Source organism: Leptonychotes weddellii, chromosome 8 (assembly GCF_054177405.1).
Source record: "Leptonychotes weddellii isolate Sample4059 chromosome 8, ASM5417740v2, whole genome shotgun sequence".
NCBI classification, from domain to species: Eukaryota; Metazoa; Chordata; class Mammalia; order Carnivora; family Phocidae; genus Leptonychotes; species Leptonychotes weddellii.
Genome location: NC_138376.1, coordinates 14,045,591 through 14,052,787, shown reverse-complemented (window position 1 = coordinate 14,052,787; position 7,197 = coordinate 14,045,591).

The following is a 7,197-nucleotide window of genomic DNA, read 5'->3' as shown; positions in this document are numbered from 1 at the left end:
CAAATAAATAAATAAGATATTAAAAAAAAAAAAAACAAAGGGGGCGCCTGGGTGGCCCAGTCGTTAAGCGTCTGCCTTCGGCTCAGGTCATGATCCCAGAGTCCTGGGATCGAGCCCCGCATTGGGCTCCCTGTTCAGCAGGAAGCCTGCTTCTCCCTCTCCCACTCCCCCTGCTTGTGTTCCCTCTCTGGCTGTGTCTCTCTCTAATAAATAAATAAAATCTTTTATAAAAAAAAAAAAAAAACAAAGAAAAAAGGTGTCTGAAAGACGATTTCACTGCCAGCTATTTAAATTCCATTAAGTACTTAAAAAAAAGTCACATAGAGAAATGGATATTTTACATAATTTCCAGCTTTATCCTAGTATTAATCACACTCCTGTAACACTTTCTAGTCTACATGTTTATTATCTACATCCCCTAATTTAACTCTACAACACATGAGGTCATCATCATTATCCACATTTAACAGAAAGGAAACTGAGGCACAGAAAGATTAGTTAGCCCAAGTTTACATAGCTACTGGGTATGGAACTGGGATTCAAATTCGGGCCTCCTGCCAACTGTGAGCTGTCCCACCTTCCAAGTGCCCAAGGCCAGCAAGGTGTCAATTGGTCATTTTCCCCTAGTGACAGGAAAAAAACAGACCTTCTAAGACTCTTTCAGCTCCTTGGCACCTTCATTCTGAAACAGGCATGAATTTGTTGACACTTGTCCAGATCCTTCTGGACATGGCCAGGTTTTGAGTCCTGCTGTCCTACTTAACAGCTGTGTGACCAAAAGCAAATCACTTAACTTCTACACTCCTCAGCTTCCCAACTTACAAAATGAAAATACTATCAACTGTACCTATCTCATAAATTTAAAGATTGTATGAGTCAACATCTTTGTAACAATTCCAACTGTGCCTGCCTGTGGCAAATGCCATAAGGACTTACTATTATTACTGCTATTCCTGTGTAGAGATTCAGCTAAGGGATGCCCAGATAGCTGGTAAAATGTTATTTCTGGACATGTGTGTAAGAGTGTTTCTGCAAGAAACCAGCACTTCAACCAGTAGACTGAGTAAAGAAGATTATTCTCACCCGTGTGGGCAAGCATCATTCAATCCAGTAAGGGCCTGAATAGAACAAAATGGCAGAGGAAGGATGATTTCAATGTCTGGGAGAGCCGGGACAATCACCTTCTCCTGCCCTCAGACATCAGTACTCCTGGTTCCTGGGCCTTTGGACTTGCACTGGGACTTACACCATCGACTCCCATGATTCTCAGGCCTTTGAGCTCTAACTGAACTACACTACCTGATTTCTTGGTTCTCCAGCTTGTAGACAGCAGACCCTAGGACTTTTTGGCCTTCATAATCAGATGAGACAATTCTTACAATAAATATATATGTCTCTTATTGGTTCTGTTGTTACGGCACATCTTGACAAATACACAGATCCTCTCCATTTTCAATCCATTTCTTTCTTTTTTTTAAAAAAGATTTTATCTATTTATTTTGAGAGAGAGAGCACAAACAGGGGAGGAGGGACAGAGGGAGAGGGAGAAGAGGACTCCCTGCTGAGCAGGGAGCCCGATGCTGGACTTGATCCCAGGACCCTGAGATCATGACCTGAGTTGAAGGCAGACGCTCAACTGACTGAGCCACCCTGGCACCTCTCAACCCATTTCTTAATATTAGCTGTATGAAAATTGGTCCTGGGCTGAATCACTGGATTTGGCTATTCTGATGAATATTCCACTCATGACAGAAATTTTCAGTTAGGAATATGCCAACAAAGGGATTTCCATGTGTTTTGTGTCAAAAGCTAACCACTCTGTTTGGAATGGAAATTTGAGTGCCATAACTCTGTAGCGTGCAGGCGTGCACAAATACAAACACACACACACACATACACACACTCCAAGTTTCTGCCGGGCTAGACTGATTTTTCCCTGAAAGTGCAATGAAATCTGTTCTGGGCCAACCACAGTGCTGACTTTTTCAGTCCTAGGCAAACTGGCCCAGGGGAGGTAAAGAACACAGGGCGAATGCAGACTCTTGCCAGGACCTATCGGGATCATTATGAGGGTGAAATGTTGTAATTAATGTGATTTCCACTCATTCTTATTTTGATGACTTTTCAACAGGTAGGATGAGGGCAGTTGTAAGGGGAAAGAATTCAGGAGCCCTTCATCTGTGACACTTTAAGAAAGATGGCTTCAGAGACTTTGGACGCCAAATATCACTTGGATCCATTTAACAGATAAATAATCTGCATTTGGGCTCTCACCCCAGCAGCGAACAAGGATCTTGCCACCCCAGGGTCTAGTCACAAGCCCCTTGAAAAATTAATACAGGAAATCCCTGAGTCTAATAGCAAACACATGTTCTTTTTTCTCACAGAGTGGCAATGACTTTGAATTGTATCTCCTCAAGTTTCCGGTAATTACTCCGAATAATACCATATCAGGGCCCACCCTAATGGGACTCAACGTGTAATTCGTGGATGGTCGGTGTAGCAAGACCAAGCCTAACCACCCAAGCCCTAGACAGTCACCTCGGAAGAAGTATGCACGTCTCCTTACTCACTGCTTGCTCTTTGCTGCCAAGGATCTCCATTCTGCCATGCCACATGCAATCAAGAATCCATTTCCAGGCAACCCTCCATTGCACATTCTCGATGAAAGGTGGCAGGCAGCACCATACTGCAGACCAAAAACCCTTGCTGCAGATACACATCCTGCCACATTACCGCCACTTCATTGATTTAGGATTGGCATTCACTGGACCTCTTCTTCAAGATACTGCAGACTGAGCACCGTTTCCCTCAACCATTGTCTTAACAGGGCTGGTCATTTCCAACACTCATTTTCCCCATTGGGTTGGCATGAGAAGCATAAGCAAAGCGGGAAACAGCTCTGTCTGTTATTTTGTTTTTATTGCCTTCTGCATATACAGAGGGGTCCCTGGTGTCCCTTTCCATATCTAAGTTCAATATTTTGGGCACGGAACTCAAATTCAGTAACACGCAGTTATGGAATAAACAAGGAAATGAATCACAACAGCTTGGATGAAGACAGAGCTCCGGAGCCAAGTAACCCAGAGAGTGCCCACATTTATAGGCATGGGCGATGTTGCTGCTGATTTTATTTAAAGCTGGGGAATGCTGGACTCAGGCTGCAACAGGGAAAGACCATTTCAAGGCAAATGCATGTTTTGCAACGGAAGCTGATGCTGTGTGTAAGCCTGGGGTCAGTGAGCCTTGTGCAAAAAGACATACTTTCCAACCAGACCCATAATTCCTGACAAGATTAGATCCACCAGCCGGGGACACTTGCAAGAATTTTACAGCAGCCCCAGCTCATCAGCATTGCAGCAGACCTCTGAATGCCGGAGCGTGAAACTGAGCTGATGGAGAAAGGGAAAGGCAGACCGGGAGGAATCACTTCGCCCTCCGCCCAGCTCTGCTGAATGTTCCTCTGCATTCTGGAGGCACCGAGACTCTTCAGCCCCACTTTGTATTTTCAGGAGAGCAGCATGCGTCTTCTCCTTATCAGTGAAAGACCCCAGACAGCCAAGCCCTCTGCACTGTCCCAATATGGCATCTGCCATTTAAAACACCAGTTCATCATGGCCCCCTCCTCGTCCTGTCATTTCATTGGCAGAAGTGTCATTAACTTTGCACTGACAATTATTAGAGGACCAAGTAAACTGTGGAAATTTGTAAACTCTTGCATGGCTAAATTAAATGCTATTTTAACTAACAGTTAATAGTGTTTGCTGCTGTGTAATAGTAATTTTCATTTTTTACTGTATCTAATGACATTCTGATGACTGGAATTCTCTGTAGGGATACCAAATCATTACATTAAGGATGAGTGATTTTAGTATGCAATGACTGATCAGTATAATAATATGTAGACTAATGCTTGAGCTAGTAAATTAAATCATTTGCACCACAGTGTTTGTCAACTAGAATAGGGATTCCATTACGCCATTAAATTATAATGTAGAGCCTGCTTAAAGTAAAATAACAAATGAGCATCTTAAATTGGTGAAGCATTGGTAGAACACTTTCTTAAGAGGTATGCAAAAGACAGAAATACTCCTAGTCAGCCCAAACAGCTCATCACTTCCTTATCGTAGGTGGCGTAGCTATTGAACTGAATTATAGAGGAAACCCTGTAGACACTTTAATGCGTGAGGACAAGAGAAGATTTGCCTGTTGAAGGAAGAGAAAGGAAATAGGACCTCAGGGAAGGTTCAGATAATCAACCATGTGAAGAATTGGGTTTTTTGTTAGCATTCAAGATGAAATGAAGAAACACAAGTAGAAGGAGAAAGAAAGAACTCTCTTCCAAGCTGTGATTGGCCACACCTGGGAGCGTGATCAAAGCATAACAGCCTCCTGGGATTCCAGGCCACAATCAGGGACATATACCTCCCAGGCCTGAAAGTCAACAAGGCTTCCCTAGCTCTCAGAAAGACTAGACCACACCTCACAAATAGGAGTACCTTTTTAAGTCAGCTTCTCCAAAAGCCAAAGCAAGTTCAATGTCTAAGATATGAGATCAATCAAACTTAAGAGACTGTAACACTCAAAGGAAAAAGTCATCCAAGTTTTTAGACCCCTTACTTAGATCTCCGTTGTTCTCAATCTTCAGATCAGGTTTTGGAAACAATAATATTAAGGAAAGCTCTGGAGGTGGGGTCATCGCTCCCCAGAGTAAAATACAGGAAGGAGAGAAGCAGTACAATGGTCCTCTTTTCCTCAAACAGAGGTTTGAGGGCCAATGAGAAGGGGAGTAAGCTTTACTTTAAAACCTCAGTGTCGTGGGGCACCTGGGTGGCTCAGTTGGTTAAGTGACTGCCTTCGGCTCAGGTCATGATCTCAGGGTCCTGGGTTCGAGCCCCGCATCGGGCTCCCTGCTCGGCGGGAATCCTGCTTCTCCCTTTCCCACTCCCCCTGCTTGTGTTCCCTCTCTTGCTCCCTCTCTCTCTCTGTCAAATAAATAAATAAATAATCTTCTAATAAATAAATAAATAAATAAAACCTCAGTGTCTTTTGGAGAGGAACTTTAGGACCAAGGTCTACTCCATTGATTCCATTTAGTTATTTTTGAGCAGCCATTATGAGTCAGGCGTGTTGAGAGTTCCTGCGTTCACAGAGATGAGGACTCTGAGTTGCTGTCTTCAAGAAGCCCACAGTAGAGTAAGTGAGGCAAGCATGGAACCAAGAGTTACCACACAGAACCCTAGAAGCACCCAAAGAGAGGTCCCAACTCTGAACAGGAAGTACGGATGGCTTCCAAAGACTGCACACTTTGTGTCAAGTAGGAGTTGAGCAAATGAAGAAAAAGAGAAAGGGCTTACCATCATATCAAAAGACCTAGAGGTTTAAGAAAATGTGTGGCATTGGCCTAGATTCAAGAGTATAGCAGGGATAACTCTTGGATGTCAATAGGAGATTCGATCCTGAAGAGTTTTTGTGCATAGTGCTCAATAGGGCTTAGGTGTCGCTAAAGAATTTAAGTCCAAGTGATATGACCAGTGATCAGATTTGTATTCTGGAAAGGTCATTCTGGTGGTGACGTAAAGATATTTTGAAGAAAGGGGAAGGTACAAATGGAGATATCAGTAAGAAAGTCATGATGGTAATTATTACAACAGATGATAAAGGCATGTGAGTGACAGCAAGAGTAGAAAGGTGGAAACATATATCTAGAAAGTAAGGATAGGGGACTGACCTAGAATAAGGTGGCAAAGTAAATTAGTATGATACAAAGAGCCCATTCATTGGTTGCATTTATTCACTATTAAACCATACATTCAAATGGCCTCCCTCTGATAAACACAAGCACCATTTATATTAGATGATTATGCATTTCATTTTCTTTCCCAGGGTTTCCAAAAAGAAAACTCTCATATAACATAATTGGTATTTTCTTATAAATTAAGTCACTTTACCCATGATGTAATCCAGAGCAAAACATGACTCTTGAAGATTACGTTATTCATGACTGTATTCAGCGGGTGAATTCTCTACCAGGGTTTGTGATGTTTGTGCCCTGGACAGTGCTGATTGGTTTAGGAATGGCCTCCCAGCTCCTGTGAACTAACAAGCTGCCCTGGACACTATCCCTATCAACGGGCAACTTGCCAAACCCACTAAATTCTCTTTCAGGGAGTTTAAAGTAAAGACAGAGAGATAGAATTACTAAGTCCATGATGACAGGAGAAAAAAAGGAAAGAGAGAGAAAGCAGCTAAGTCACCGAAGTGGAAGTTCCCTCAAGCAAAGAGGAACACATACTCGCCATCGAGAGGGAAACAAACTTTGTGGTCTTGCTAAAGCTTTACTGTGTCCTAAAAGATGGGATGTGCAGGTTGGGCACTGCACAAGAGCCTCTGGCTGAGGGGACAAGCAGAAACAGAAACACAGCTTGTCCCCCACCCACCAGGCCAAGCACTCTCGTTCAGCAAGGTTGCCTTTCTAAACGGCACAAAGATCCGGTGGAAGACAGTCTAGCCTTCTGTGATGTGTGGTATGCAGAGCTGAGACATTCTCACGCCCTGCTTTTTTCCCCAGGTATCTTTATGGTAAACTGCCATTAAACAGTCCTCCGGAACACATAGCTTTACCCTGCCCAGCCCCAGATGTGTTTTGGTTTAACCTACATCACATTTCTTAAAACTTTAGTGCACGGACTTGTAGGCAGAGGGAGAAAATGGGAATAAGGCGAGAAAAACCTAGATGTACAAAGATAAGACAATAGCAATACTACATAAACTACCCAATTCGTTAAGTATTTATGCACGCCCTATTCCTGGAGAGCCGTTTTACAAGGCTCGGAGGCTGCACCTATAAGCAATAATTATCCTTATTCTAGTCTCAAGGCTGAAGCAAGAGGAATCTTTTAAAAAGCTAACTTAGATCTTGCAATTCTTCTGTGCAGGCCCTGCACATGAATGTCAAAGACCTTACAATGGTTCGAGAGGCCCCGTGTGATCGTGACTTCTTTGACTTCATCTCCTAAAGCTCTCCTCCTTGCTTACTGAGCTCTGACTGTGGGGTTGGGATCAGGATATGGATTGACACAAAAGGTGACAGAGTGACTTGCTGTTCCCCAAACGTCAGGCATTAGGTCTTTGGCATTAGCTGCTACCCTGGTCTAGAACATTCTCTGCCCAGATACACACATGGTTAAAACCTTC